This window comes from Engystomops pustulosus, chromosome 9, assembly GCF_040894005.1.
Source record: "Engystomops pustulosus chromosome 9, aEngPut4.maternal, whole genome shotgun sequence".
Taxonomy (NCBI): domain Eukaryota; kingdom Metazoa; phylum Chordata; class Amphibia; order Anura; family Leptodactylidae; genus Engystomops; species Engystomops pustulosus.
In genome coordinates this window covers 94,975,875-94,992,031 of record NC_092419.1, presented here as the reverse complement: position 1 = coordinate 94,992,031, position 16,157 = coordinate 94,975,875, and the positions used below count along the sequence as shown (strand labels likewise).

The 16,157-nt window shown below is 46.6% G+C and overlaps 1 protein-coding gene across 3 annotated transcripts in view; it reads right to left on the bottom strand.

Moving 5' to 3' along the window:
* PNCK (pregnancy up-regulated nonubiquitous CaM kinase) overlaps positions 1–16,157 on the bottom strand; it is a 57,964-nt gene that overhangs the window by 40,914 nt on the left and 893 nt on the right. The window lies entirely within an intron of this gene.

Below are 16,157 nucleotides of genomic sequence, written 5' to 3'. Positions count from 1 at the left end.
TGGTTTGTGGGTAACCTTTGTAATCATGGTTCAGTGACCTAAATTTGAACAACAGGTAAGGGGTCCAAGTGTTAAGATCTTAATAATTATAGACACTAGAACATGGCCGAGTTAAGATGAAGCCATTGTTTCCCCAGTAATGGATGCCTCTTTCAGGCTAACAGTACCAGGCGTCTAAATCAAGGGCTTGATGAGCACCAATAGATGTCAGATGGCCTAAAGGTAGGACTTTCATGTCCATGGATGGTTAGGATGGAATGACAAGTTGCTGGAAATGATGTGAAGACATGACATCTCAATGGGACAACAACTCCCATAATCAGGGCAGCCATCAGGAAATTCGGGGCCCCATACAGCAAAAGTGTCTGGGCCCCAACACACCCCAAAACCGAACAAGCCTCCTGCCCCCCGCAGTGACCTTTCACAAACAGGGTTTGAGGCCTGTTGCTACGACAAGGCACACTCTTCTGGTAGATTGCCAATAGGAGTCATACTTTTGGTCAAGTATATTTATTATAGTGCAAATATGGCATCAAAAACTAAAGCATGGTGAACAGTAAACATATAAAAGTGTTTAACAGACAACATATAACAAATATAACATTATAAAGTGCAATTGCTAGGGCCGCCACTATCTTTTAATGTTTTAATAAAGAATTGTGTTAATTACCAGTGGGGGTGCTCCAGTGCACCTAAGGGCTCTTTACGTCACCCTGCCACCAGTCCTGAGGTAATCTGAAGTCCTGGTACCTGTGCCTGCTCAGCAACCTCTGTGAATCACTGCATAAGGGTCAGGACTTCATATTTCCTCAGAACCAATGGGAAGGAAAAGAAGGAGCGTTCATTGCATGCCCCAAGGAAACCTAAAGTCCCAGCACCTGCACACTGATTCACAGAGGCTGCTGAGCAGGCACAGGTATCGGGATTTCGGATCACCGCAGGACTGGCCGCTGGGTGACATAAGGAGCCCTTAGGTGCACTGGAGCACTCCCACTGCTCCTAAGCTGGTAATTAACATAATTCTTTATAAAAGCATTAAAGGATAACCATAGAGGCCATTTTGATGGAACTTACAGTGCTGAAGTCAGGGTCATCAGGTGCATAGCATGATACCTTCAGGTACTATGCTGTGCACCTGGTGCTTGATTCCCTTTAAACAAGGGATATATATAAAGACAAAATACTCATGTACCACACTATAAAAATAACTTTATTAGATGCATGCATCTATAAGTGTGTAGTCACAAGAATGCCAATAAATAAGCATCAGCATTCAATGGATAAAGTAAATGCAACAATGTTTATAAATATATGTAAACTTCACCATAGGTGTAAACAAAAAATTAAACCAACTCAAATCACTTTGAGCCTCTATTGCAACAAACAGTTGGTCCCAGCAGCTCCAAAAAAGTGTACAGTTGGTGCAACAGTGTGCCGCCATATACCATATAATACCTACAGTGTGCCGCCATATACCATATAATACATACAGCGTGCAGCCATACACCATATAATACATACAGCGTGCTGCCATACACCATATAATACATACAGCGTGCCGCCATATACCATATAATACCTACAGTGTGCCGCCACATACCATATAATACATACAGTGTGCCGCCATATACCATATAATACATACAGTGTGCCGCCATACACCATATAATACATACAGCGTGCCGCCACATACCATATAATACATACAGCGTGCCGCCATACACCATATAATACATACAGCGTGCCGCCATATACCATATAATACCTACAGTGTGCCCCCATATACCATATAATACATACAGCGTGCCGCCATATACCATATAATACCTACAGCGTGCCGCCATATACCATACAATTCCTACAGCGTGCCGCCATATACCATACAATACATACAGCGTGCCGCCATATACCATACAATACATACAGCGTGCCGCCATATACCATACAATACATACAGCGTGCCGCCATATACCATACAATACATACAGCGTGCCGCCATATACCATACAATACATACAGCGTGCCGCCATATACCATACAATACATACAGCGTGCCGCCATATACCATACAATACATACAGCGTGCCGCCATATACCATACAATACATACAGCGTGCCGCCATATACCGTACAATACATACAGCGTGCCGCCATATACCGTACAATACATACAGCGTGCCGCCATATACCGTACAATGCATACAGCGTGCCGCCATATACCGTACAATGCATACAGCGTGCCGCCATATACCGTACAATGCATACAGCGTGCCGCCATATACCGTACAATGCATACAGCGTGCCGCCATATACCGTACAATGCATACAGCGTGCCGCCATATACCGTACAATGCATACAGCGTGCCGCCATACACCGTACAATGCATACAGCGTGCCGCCATACACCGTACAATGCATACAGCGTGCCGCCATACACCGTACAATGCATACAGCGTGCCGCCATACACCGTACAATGCATACAGCGTGCCGCCATACACCGTACAATGCATACAGCGTGCCGCCATACACCGTACAATGCATACAGCGTGCCGCCATACACCGTACAATGCATACAGCGTGCCGCCATACACCGTACAATGCATACAGCGTGCCGCCATACACCGTACAATGCATACAGCGTGCCGCCATACACCGTACAATGCATACAGCGTGCCGCCATACACCGTACAATGCATACAGCGTGCCGCCATACACCGTACAATGCATACAGTGTGTTATATATATACACACACACACACAGTATACACACCCTCATACAGCATGTACACATATTTACAGCATATATGCACATACCCACCACACACATACAGTATACACACGCTTGTATACAGTCATACAGTATACATACACACACTCACCGTACAGTATACACATGTATACAGAGATGCATATAAATATACATGCATCCTAAGATATAATAGGTACATACTTACCATGACCGGTGAGGCGGGCCCCGGACGGGTGAGGCGGCCGGGCAGCCAGGAGAGGCGGGACGCGGATTGAAGACGTGGGCCGCGGCCGGGAGAGGCAGGCCGCGGATGGGGGAGGCGGGCAGCGGATTGAAAACGTGGGCCAGGTGCGGAGCGGAGAGAGGCGGGCCGCGGATGAGGGAGGTGGGCGGCCGGGAGAGGCGGGCCGGGCGCCGACGGGAGAGAGGCGGGTTGGGCAGCCAGGAGAGGCGGGCCGCGGACTGGAGAGGCGGGTTGGGCAGCCAGGAGAGGCAGGCCGCGGACTGGAGAGGCGGGCCGGGCGCCGAAGGGAGAGAGGGGGGTTGGGCAGCCAGGAGAGGCGGGCCGCGGACTGGAGAGGCGGGCCGGGGTCCTGGAGAAGCGGGTCGGGAGGCGGCCGCAGACAGAAGGGGCGTTCCAGGTGGCCATGGACGGAGCCATCTTGGTAGTCACAGTTACTGGTGAGTGACCTGCCTGATGCCGCCCCCACCGTCCACCAGGAGGCGCTGCCGCCTGAGGCGAGTTTCTCAACTCGCCTCATGGTAGGTGCGCCCCTGTCTGCGGCCCACCGGCCGGGCCCCCGGGCCCCCCCCCCCTAGTGTCTTAGAGTCCGGGCCCCATAGGGCAGTACCAGTTGTACTGCCCTATCGGCGGCCCTGCCCATAATGAAGAATAATGTGACATACTCATAATCTCTCCGTCCAACAAGTTGTGTTCTGTGCCAGGTAGATGCCTCCATGTGACAGTATTGTGGGTAATTAATAGAATATGGAAAAGCTCAGTCATTTATCAATGTCGTCTGGTACCAGATGTGACCTGTCAGATTCAGCTCTCGAGAAAATCCACAACAATTTATTTTTCAGTAATGAGTTTTGTTCAGTGTCAATCTATTGAATGTCTGGAGAACTTGGCTCCATCGCCACAATGTTATGTAAGGCGGTGTTTTCTGATCTATGGTTATTCAGATTTTGATAAACTACAACTCTCAGCATATCGTGACAACTGATGTCCTTCCATCATGAGATCATTCGTATCAATTTAATGTCCATTGTTTCTACTCAAACCTTGACTTGACGATATTGATATGTAAAGTGCTACAAATTACAATTATTATTATTGAGTAGAACTTGACCTTCCACATGAATCTCTGCCTCTTCTAATTTCATCTCTTTAACTTCTCCACTTGACTCCTCTAGGTTACTAATGGCAGGATCTAACTGGATTTACTTACTTACCACATAGGAGACCACCTAACCTATACACAGCAAATCTATAGATTTTTTTTTGGCGTCTATGGGGCAGATTTACTTACCTGGTCCAGTCACAATCCCGCGGTGCGTTGTCCAATGAGAATTTAGGTCTGCCACGATTCACTCGTGGCACAAGTTCCTTCTTCCGTCGTTTCCGCGCCAAGTTCACCTTCTTCTTCCCGGTGCTTGTAAGTGCGTGTCTTGCGACACAATTCTAAATGTTAAATCCTGCGCGTTGTCTGAATCCGTCAGGTTGTCCGACGGCCCACTCCCGATTTGTGTCGCGTGCAAGCCGGCACCGATGCGCCAAAATCCGATCGCTTGCACCAAAATCCTGGGGCAATTCGGCGCAAAATGGAAATCGTCGGGAAACCTGACGAAAATGCGTCCGACGGACCCTTAGTAAATGAGCCCCTATGGGTCCAGTATAAGGTCAGATCATGGGACCACCAGTAGATCCGCTGGTGCTCTACTGGGCCTACCAATCCCTACTTAACGGTAAAATTTTAGAAAAATATCGTATTTTATCACCAACAGTTTGGTCAAGAACTTGCCACGTATCCATAATGCACACTGTAAGTCGGGCTATCAGGAGGCGCCTCAGCATCGTCTACTCAAACCACGATATCATGACTTGACCCAACTCCCTTAAACCAAATATTTCACTATGAAAATTTTTTATCTTTGATGTTGTAATCTTCAGAAGACTTTGATAAGGGGTGGTTCCTTCAGAAATTACAACAGGGGCAAAGGCCATTGGGTTAAAGATGAGACTTTCTTCAGGTCAACCTCGCATGACCCTTTTATTTCCAATAGGCCACACTAAATACTTAAATTTCAGGACTAGGTAAGACATTGATGGACAATCAGAGGCTCCTGATCCTGATCAATCCCTTAGATGCCACTATCCATACAGAGGGCAAAGGTTAATGAGCAGGGAGACGATCCCTCCTTGTGAAGATGTAGCATTGATCTCTAGTACATAGACCATTAGTTGTGTATGTAGGTTTGCTGCGGCCATATTTATATGTATATAATCTATAATGTTGTGGACTTAAAAACTATTTCCTATTGTAACCTCATTATATAAAAGTAAGATGTTGTGTCTGGTCCACGTGAGATGTTCTGTTACAGTCACTTAGGACACTTGTCTCTTTTTACGGAAGCTGTGAGCAAAATATAATGAGTAATTAATGGTAACACCGCTCGTTATTACATGCTCCGTAATGAGTACTGACAAGCCTGAGAGGGGGAGGACCACGGGCCGAAGACGGCAAGTCCTCCAAAGATGGGTCTTCTGTGCAGCTGCCGGTCACTTCACCACCAACAAAACAACTAATCTTCTGACTATTGGGCCCTATGAAGGCTTGGACCTCATTGTCCACAGTTAGTAAACCTCTGTAGATAAAGGGGTGCAGCTACAACTGGGCAAATGTTCCCAAACCTGTAAACTTTGGTGGAATTGGTTAATTATCTCATGTATATTGGCTATGTTGTCTTATGCCTCCTACTCGTGCTGTTCAATAGCCCAAATTGTAGAAGGTCTCGTGCCCACCACTAGTCAGGCAGCTTCTGGACCTAGATCATGCCATGTAGCCTGATCTGCCACTGGCACCACAGACTGGGGGAAGGTGCCTTAGCAATAAGGTTTCTAAATTTCCTGCATCCTGGATTACCATTACTCTACTTCCAGCCCCTGCCGGGATTACCATTACGCTGCTTCCAGCCCCTGCCTGGATTACCATTACTCTACTTCCAGACCCTGCCTAGATTACCATGACTTTGCTTCCAGACCCTGCCTGGATTACCATTACGCTGCTTCCAGACCCTGCCTGGATTACCATTACTCTACTTCCAGACCCTGCCTAGATTACCATGACTTTGCTTCCACCCCCTGCCTAGATTACCATTACTCTGCTTCTAGCCCCTGCCTGGATTACCATTACCCTGCTTCCAGCCCCTGCCTGGATTACCATGACTTTGCTTCCAGACCCTGCCTGGATTACCATTACTTTGCTTCCAGCCCCTGCCTGGATTACCATTACTTTGCTTCCAGCCCCTGCCTGGATTACCATTACCCTGCTTCCAGCCCCTGCCTGGATTACCATTAATCTACTTCCAGACCCTGCCTGGATTACCATTACCCTGCTTCCAGCCCCTGCCTGGATTACCATTACTCTACTTCCAGCCCCTGCCTGGATTACCATTACTCTGCTTCCAGCCCCTGCCGGGATTACCATTACTCTACTTCCAGACCCTGCCTAGATTACCATGACTTTGCTTCCAGACCCTGCCTGGATTACCAGTACTTTGCTTCCAGCCCCTGCCTGGATTACCATTAATCTACTTCCAGCCCCTGCCGGGATTACCATTACTCTACTTCCAGCCCCTGCCGGGATTACCATTACTCTGCTTCCAGCCCCTGCCTGGATTACCATTACTCTACTTCCAGCCCCTGCCTGGATTACCATTACTCTGCTTCCAGCCCCTGCCTGGATTACCATTACTCTACTTCCAGACCCTGCCTAGATTACCATGACTTTGCTTCCAGACCCTGCCTGGATTACCAGTACTTTGCTTCCAGCCCCTGCCTGGATTACCATTACCCTGCTTCCAGCCCCTGCCTGGATTACCATTACCCTGCTTCCAGCCCCTGTCTGGATTACCATTACTTTGCTTCCAGCCCCTGCCTGGATTACCATGACTTTGCTTCCAGACCCAGCCTGAATTACCATTACCCCGCTTCCAGCCCCTGCCTGGATTACCATTACTTTGCTTCCAGCCCCGGCCTGGATTACCATTACTCTGCTTCCAGCCCCTGCCTGGATTACCATTACTCTGCTTCCAGACCCTGCCTGGATTACAATTACTCTACTTCCAGTCCCTGCCTGGATTACCATTACTCTGCTTCCAGCCCCTGCCTGGATTACCATTACTCTGCTTCCAGTCCCTGCCTGGACTGGATTACCATTAATTTGCTTCCAGCCCCTGCCTGGATTACCATTACTTTGCTTCCAGCCCCTGCCTGGATTACCATTACTTTGCTTCCAGCCCCTGCCTGGATTACCATTAATCTGCTTCCAGCCCCTGCCTGGATTACCATTACTCTGCTTCCAGCTCCTGCCTGGATTACCATTACTCTACTTCCAGCCCCTGCCTGGATTACCATTACTCTACTTCCAGACCCTGCCTAGATTACCATGACTTTGCTTCCAGACCCTGCCTGGATTACCAGTACTTTGCTTCCAGCCCCTGCCTGGATTACCATTACTCTGCTTCCAGACCCTGCCTGGATTACCATTACTCTACTTCCAGCCCCTGCCGGGATTACTATTACTCTGCTTCCAGCCCCTGCCTGGATTACCATTATTCTACTTCCAGCCCCTGCCGGGATTACCATTACTCTGCTTCCAGCCCCTGCCTGGATTACCATTACTCTACTTCCAGCCCCTGCCTGGATTACCATGACTTTGCTTCCAGACCCTGCCTGGATTACCATTACCCTGCTTCCAGACCCTGCCTGGATTACCATTACTTTGCTTCCAGCCCCTGCCTGGATTACCATTACTTTGCTTCCAGCCCCTGCCTGGATTACCATTACCCTGCTTCCAGCCCCTGCCTGGATAACTATTACCCTGCTTCCAATCCCTGCCTGGATTACCATTACTCTGCTTCCAGCTCCTGCCTGGATTACCATTACTCTACTTCCAGCCCCTGCCTGGATTACCATTACTCTGCTTCCAGCCCCTGCCGGGATTACCATTACTCTACTTCCAGACCCTGCCTAGATTACCATGACTTTGCTTCCAGACCCTGCCTGGATTACCAGTACTTTGCTTCCAGCCCCTGCCTGGATTACCATTACTCTGCTTCCAGCCCCTGCCTGGATTACCATTACTCTACTTCCAGCCCCTGCCGGGATTACCATTACTCTGCTTCCAGCCCCTGCCTGGATTACCATTACTCTACTTCCAGCCCCTGCCGGGATTACCATTACTCTGCTTCCAGCCCCTGCCTGGATTACCATTACCCTGCTTCCAGCCCCTGCCTGGTTTACCATTACTCTACTTCCAGCCCCTGTCTGGATTACCATTACTTTGCCCTCAGTTTTTCCATTGACTACATCTCTACTTATCCTGTGACCTACCTAGGACATCTGCCACTGAACAACTCCTTGCCCCCCCCCCCCCCCTCCAGTTCCCAGTTTGTGGGTTAAAGGGTGAAACTAAGTAACAGCTTTAGTAACAGCCCCAAGCCTTTAGGTCTACACCCGCTGCATTACAAACTCTTCTCAGACAATCCCTTTAAGATTTCTAAATCAATGTAATGGATGCTATGAATTATTTCATCTCATCCCTGCAGCTCTGCGTCTTCCCTGTGTATCCGCAGCTTGTTAATACGCTCCAGTCTTGCATGCACAATGCGGGGAGAGTCATTCCCAGGCTTCTCGCACCTGAATGATAAAAACATGAGCGCCTAACATTCCAGCCAACAAATTAACAGCAACATCGTCATATCAGCTTGTGCCTGGCTGTGCCAATCTTTGTTTTCTGTGCATGTACAGAGAGTGTGTACCCCCACTGAGATCACAGCATGGAAACAGAGACAGGGAGAAAGCTATCTACAGCAGACACACCTGCATCTAAACCTTCTGTCACCTGAGCATCATGGGAAAACAACATCATAGAAAGCCGGAGACTGAGTTTCCAAATACCCTGCATCAAGGTGCAAATAAAAGATAACATTTTAGCTACCACTAGGGGGAGCTTGAGAGCCTACTGCATACTGTTCACACATTGAACTCTATGATAACACAGTATGCAGTGAGATCTATAGCTCCATCTAGTGGCGACCACACCTTTAGGTCTTTCTAAATTGATAAATGGAGTCTTTCTATTAACGCAGTAAAATATTTTAAGATTCACAATATTGTTGTCTAAGGATTATTACTACACGGAATTTGAGGAATGAAGAAAACAATAGATGTTTGGGGACAAATACACTAAACCGAGGATCATAAAAACCACATTATAGGATTGAAGAGAATGGTAATAATATCAGCGGCTGCCTAGAAAATATCTGGGCTCCTGACATTTACTCACTTACTTGATTACTAAGGGTCCGAATTGCACACTTTCGTCTGGTTTCCCGAATATTTCCGATGTGCACCGAATTACCCCGGGATTTTGGTGCACGCGTTCGGATTGTGGCGCATCGGTGCCGGCATTCACATGACAGAAATCGGGGGTCGTGGTTGTTGGACAACCCGACGGATTCTGAAAAACCGCAGAATTTTTCAAAAAATGTGTGTCGCAAGATCAGCACTTACATGCATCGGGACGAAGAAGGTGAACTCCGGCGGACCTCAGCGCAGCAGCGACACTTGGTGGATATAGGGCGCACGACCTTAGTGAATGCCAGCTGACCAGAATCAGCGTTGGAGAACGCACCGCTGGATCGCGACTGGACTGGGTAAGTAAATGTGCCCCAATGTTCACGGATCAAGTTCAAAGATCTTGTGCAGAATGTATAGAAAAATATAGATAGATATGAGATGGGTAAACATGGGATAGAAACTAGATAGATAGATACATAGATAGATAGGCTTCAAAATGTACATGTATATTGCCGAAATGATGAGTGGATCCGACATTCCAGTTCGAGTTTGGTGTTCGGGTTCGGCCACGGGACCCAAAGGTAAACGTGCGCTCATCTCTCATCGCCACTCTTGAAATAAACCTGCACCTTGGGGCACATTGTATCTCTGGAGCACTGCCCGCTTCTCTACACTTGCTAATTAGAGGTTTGTGCCAGAAACCTGTAGACTTTGCACCCACCCTCAATGCAGGGCTACTATTTCTAGATAAAAATTAAAGGGATAGCTCAGAACAGCAAAGTGTAAACCTTCCTCAAGGTGGATAATAATCTATAACAGTGATGGCGAACCTTTTAGAGACTGAGTGCCCAAACTACAACCAAGACCCACTTATTTATCACAAAGTGCCAACACAGAAATTTTATTTGTGATTTATACTCCCTTCTCTGTCACAACACCTTCCCACTCCTCCTGTAGTCCCATGTAAGCGCTGTCACTTTTAAATAGCTCTGTGCACAGCAAGTCCTGGGCTGTCTGGGACTGCAGGAAGATACCTGGAGTCCTCTCTGGTGATGGCTTGAGTGCCCACAGAAAGGGCTCTGAATGCCACCTCCGGCACCAGTGCCATAGGTTCGCCACCACTGATCTATAAGGTCCGTGACACAAACCCAGTAAGTTCATAGTTACTTACAGAAAAGGCAGAGCCTTGGGGTCCAAATAAAATCAAAGATGCAACTTTATTCCATGACAAAAATGCCATGTTCCGGTGTTAAAACCTTCCTCAACCATAATGTGGCAAAGAGGCAGCGTATATATAAAGACATACAAACATTCTGATTGGTCTTTAATAGTCTATAATACTTAGATTAGACCTCTCCCTAGCTGCACCTATGCTCTGGAATGCCCTTCCCCGGACTCTCAGACTAATACCCACTCTCCAAAGTTTTAAACATGATCTTAAAACCCATCACTTTAGCAGCCTATCACACTCGCTATCTGCATGAAATGTCACCTTTCCCTTTACTAATCCATCCTATGTCCTATCTCCCATCTGTTATCCGGCAAACTCCAGATCCCAAGCTCCAGGCTTCTCTGCAGTCACTTTCACCTTGGACCCTGTATATAAGATAGCGGCTGATGGCTGGTTAAAACAGCAGAATTTTTATTTATTAAATTATTTATTATTATTATTATTATTTATTATTATTTAGAATGACTTGGCCATTATACAACCTCTTATACCTCTTGTGTCACCCCCTCATCCTCATAGACTGTAAGCTCTTGTGTCACCCTCTCATCCTCATAGACTGTAAGCTCTTGTGTCACCCCCTCATCCTCATAGACTGTAAGCTCTTGTGTCACCCCCTCATCCTCATAGACTGTAAGCTCTTGTGTCACACCCTCATCCTCATAGACTGAAAGCTCTTGTGTCCCCACCTCATCCTCATAGGCTGTAAGCTCTTGTGTCACCCCCTCATCCTCATAGACTGTAAGCTCTTGTGTCACCACCTCATCTTCATAGACTGTAAGCTCTTGTGTCACCCCCTCATCCTCATAGACTGTAAGCTCTTGTGTCACCCCCTCATCCTCATAGACTGTAAGCTCTTGTGTCACCCCCTTCTCCTCATAGACTGTAAGCTCTTGTGTCACCCCCTCATCCTCATAGACTGTAAGCTCTTGTGTCACCCCCTCATCCTCATAGACTGTAAGCTCTTGTGTCACCACCTCATCCTCATAGGCTGTAAGCTCTTGTGTCACCCCCTCACCCTCATAGACTGTAAGCTCTTGTGTCACCCCCTCATCCTCATAGACTGTAAGCTCTTGTGTCACCCCCTCATCCTCATAGACTGTAAGCTCTTGTGTCACCTCCTCATCCTCATAGACTGTAAGCTCTTGTGTCACCCCTCATCCTCATAGACTGTAAGCTCTTGTGTCACCCTCTCATCCTCATAGACTGTAAGCTCTTGTGTCACCCCCTCATCCTCATAGACTGTAAGCTCTTGTGTCACCCCCTCATCCTCATAGACTGTAAGCTCTTGTGTCACACCCTCATCCTCATAGACTGAAAGCTCTTGTGTCCCCACCTCATCCTCATAGGCTGTAAGCTCTTGTGTCACCCCCTCATCCTCATAGACTGTAAGCTCTTGTGTCACCACCTCATCTTCATAGACTGTAAGCTCTTGTGTCACCCCCTCATCCTCATAGACTGTAAGCTCTTGTGTCACCCCCTCATCCTCATAGACTGTAAGCTCTTGTGTCACCCCCTTCTCCTCATAGACTGTAAGCTCTTGTGTCACCCCCTCATCCTCATAGACTGTAAGCTCTTGTGTCACCCCCTCATCCTCATAGACTGTAAGCTCTTGTGTCACCACCTCATCCTCATAGGCTGTAAGCTCTTGTGTCACCCCCTCACCCTCATAGACTGTAAGCTCTTGTGTCACCCCCTCATCCTCATAGACTGTAAGCTCTTGTGTCACCCCCTCATCCTCATAGACTGTAAGCTCTTGTGTCACCTCCTCATCCTCATAGACTGTAAGCTCTTGTGTCACCCCTCATCCTCATAGACTGTAAGCTCTTGTGTCCCCCCTCATCCTCATAGACTGTAAGCTCTTGTGTCACCCCCTCAATCTCATAGACTGTAAGCTCTTGTGTCATCCCCATCATCCTCATAGACTGTAAGCTCTTGTGTCACCCCCTCATCCTCATAGACTGTAAGCTCTTGTGTCACCCCCTCATCCTAATAGACTGTAAGCGCTTGTGTCACCCCCTCATCCTCATAGACTGTAAGCTCTTGTCTCACAACCTCATCCTCATAGACTGTAAGCTCTTGTGTCACCCCCTCATCCTCATAGACTGTAAGCTCTTGTGTCACCCCCTCATCCTCATAGACTGTAAGCTCTTGTGTCACCCCCTCATCCTCATAGACTGTAAGCTCTTGTGTCATCCCCTCATCCTCATAGACTGTAACCTCTTGTGTCACCCCCTCATCCTCATAGACTGTAAGCTCTTGTGTCACAACCTCATCCTCATAGACTGTAAGCTCTTGTGTCACCCCCTCATCCTCATAGACTGTAAGCTCTTGTGTCACCCCCTCATCCTCATAGACTGTAAGCTCTTGTGTCACACCCTCATCCTCATAGACTGAAAGCTCTTGTGTCCCCACCTCATCCTCATAGGCTGTAAGCTCTTGTGTCACCCCCTCATCCTCATAGACTGTAAGCTCTTGTGTCACCACTTCATCTTCATAGACTGTAAGCTCTTGTGTCACCCCCTCATCCTCATAGACTGTAAGCTCTTGTGTCACCCCCTCATCCTCATAGACTGTAAGCTCTTGTGTCACCCCCTTCTCCTCATAGACTGTAAGCTCTTGTGTCACCCCCTCATCCTCATAGACTGTAAGCTCTTGTGTCACCCCCTCATCCTCATAGACTGTAAGCTCTTGTGTCACCACCTCATCCTCATAGGCTGTAAGCTCTTGTGTCACCCCCTCACCCTCATAGACTGTAAGCTCTTGTGTCACCCCCTCATCCTCATAGACTGTAAGCTCTTGTGTCACCCCCTCATCCTCATAGACTGTAAGCTCTTGTGTCACCTCCTCATCCTCATAGACTGTAAGCTCTTGTGTCACCCCTCATCCTCATAGACTGTAAGCTCTTGTGTCCCCCCTCATCCTCATAGACTGTAAGCTCTTGTGTCACCCCCTCAATCTCATAGACTGTAAGCTCTTGTGTCATCCCCATCATCCTCATAGACTGTAAGCTCTTGTGTCACCCCCTCATCCTCATAGACTGTAAGCTCTTGTGTCACCCCCTCATCCTAATAGACTGTAAGCGCTTGTGTCACCCCCTCATCCTCATAGACTGTAAGCTCTTGTCTCACAACCTCATCCTCATAGACTGTAAGCTCTTGTGTCACCCCCTCATCCTCATAGACTGTAAGCTCTTGTGTCACCCCCTCATCCTCATAGACTGTAAGCTCTTGTGTCACCCCCTCATCCTCATAGACTGTAAGCTCTTGTGTCATCCCCTCATCCTCATAGACTGTAACCTCTTGTGTCACCCCCTCATCCTCATAGACTGTAAGCTCTTGTGTCACAACCTCATCCTCATAGACTGTAAGCTCTTGTGTCACCCCCTCATCTCATAGAGTGTAAGCTCTTGTGTCACCCCCTCATCCTCATAGACTGTAAGCTCTTGTGTCACCCCCTCATCCTCATAGACTGTAAGCTCTTGTGTTACCCCCTCATCCTCATAGACTGTAAGCTCTTGTGTCATCCCCTCATCCTCATAGACTGTAACCTCTTGTGTCACCCCCTCATCCTCATAGACTGTAAGTAAGCTCTTGTGTCACCCCCTCATCCTCATAGACTGTAAGCTCTTGTGTCACCCCCTCATCCTCATAGACTGTAAGCTCTTGTGTCATCCCCTCATCCTCATAGACTGTAACCTCTTGTGTCACCCCCTCATCCTCATAGACTGTAAGCTCTTGTGTCACAACCTCATCCTCATAGACTGTAAGCTCTTGTGTCACCCCCTCATCCTCATAGACTGTAAGCTCTTGTGTCACCCCCTCATCCTCATAGACTGTAAGCTCTTGTGTCACCCCCTCATCCTCATAGACTGTAAGCTCTTGTGTTACCCCCTCATCCTCATAGACTGTAAGCTCTTGTGTCATCCCCTCATCCTCATAGACTGTAACCTCTTGTGTCACCCCCTCATCCTCATAGACTGTAAGCTCTTGTGTCACCCCCTCATCCTCATAGACTGTAAGCTCTTGTGTCCCCCCTCATCCTCATAGACTGTAAGCTCTTGTGTCACCCCCTCATCCTCATAGACTGTAAGATCTTGTATCCTCCCCTCATCCTCATAGACTGTAAGCTCTTGTTACACCCTTTTTGTAATGTGAGTGTCATATAAAGCGCCCAAGTTACATACAGTCAGGTCCAGTCTAGATGGTCTCCCCATTTTTCATGTTCATCCAGAACATTTTACAAAGTTTAGACTGATAGATATGAGATATATAGATATGAGATAGATAGATATATAGATATGAGATAGATAGATAGATAGATAGATAGATAGATAGATAGATATATAGATATGAGATAGATAGATAGATAGATAGATATGAGATAGATAGATAGATAGATAGATAGATAGATAGATAGATAGATAGATGATAGATATGAGATAGATAGATAGATAGATAGATAGATAGATAGATAGATATGAGATAGATAGATAGATATGAGATAGATAGATAGATATGAGATAGATAGATAGATAGATAGATAGATATGAGATAGATAGATATGAGATAGATAGAATATAGATAGATAGATAGATAGATAGATAGATAGATAGATAGATAGATAGATATGAGATAGATAGATATGAGATAGATAGAATATAGATAGATAGATAGATAGATAGATAGATAGATAGATATGAGATAGATAGATATGAGATAGATAGAATATAGATAGATAGATATGAGATAGATAGATAGATAGATAGGAGATAGATAGATATGAGATAGGAGATAGATAGATAGATAGATATGAGATAGGAGATAGATAGATAGATAGATAGATAGATAGATAGATAGATAGATAGATAGATATGAGATAGATAGATAGATAGATACATAGGAGATAGATAGATATGAGATAGGAGATAGATAGATAGATAGATATGAGATAGGAGATAGATAGATAGATAGATAGATAGATATGAGATAGATAGATAGATAGATATGAGATTATAGACAGATATAAAAACTACATAAAAGAGATTTCTTCTGTATTTCTGCTAATTCCCACCCCCCTGGAGTTTTTGGCTGGATCCTCTTCCCTCTGTGTCCCTGAACTGTTCCTCCTTAGGAACGGATTGCTAAATATTTTTCTGAAAAGTATCTATTATCTGGTCCCTATCTGCACATCAGCGCCAAACATTCCCCTTTAAGGACCCATTAACCCCCTATGACCATGGGCACCTGGCACTGCCCTATTGCTACTATGTATGGGTGGCACACAAGGGTAGGGGACGGGGCAGTTGATTTTGCTTAGTGCTTTCTTCTATGGATCTTACACCCTTGCAAATACTTGCAGTTTTTATATTTTAATATTCCCTTTAATGTAGCATCCCCAGTGATAAATACCCTGTTACATGGTGTAAAATAGACAATCCCTTTATCCCTTTAGACTCTATTGATCCTTGAAGACATTTCGGAATTCCTGGAGTCCCTATGTATGGGCAGTAGGTGGTGGAGTGACTGCAGTTAACCCTTTCATCCTCTTTGTATAGCAGAAGAAGCTGAGATACTGATCAGATCATTATAGA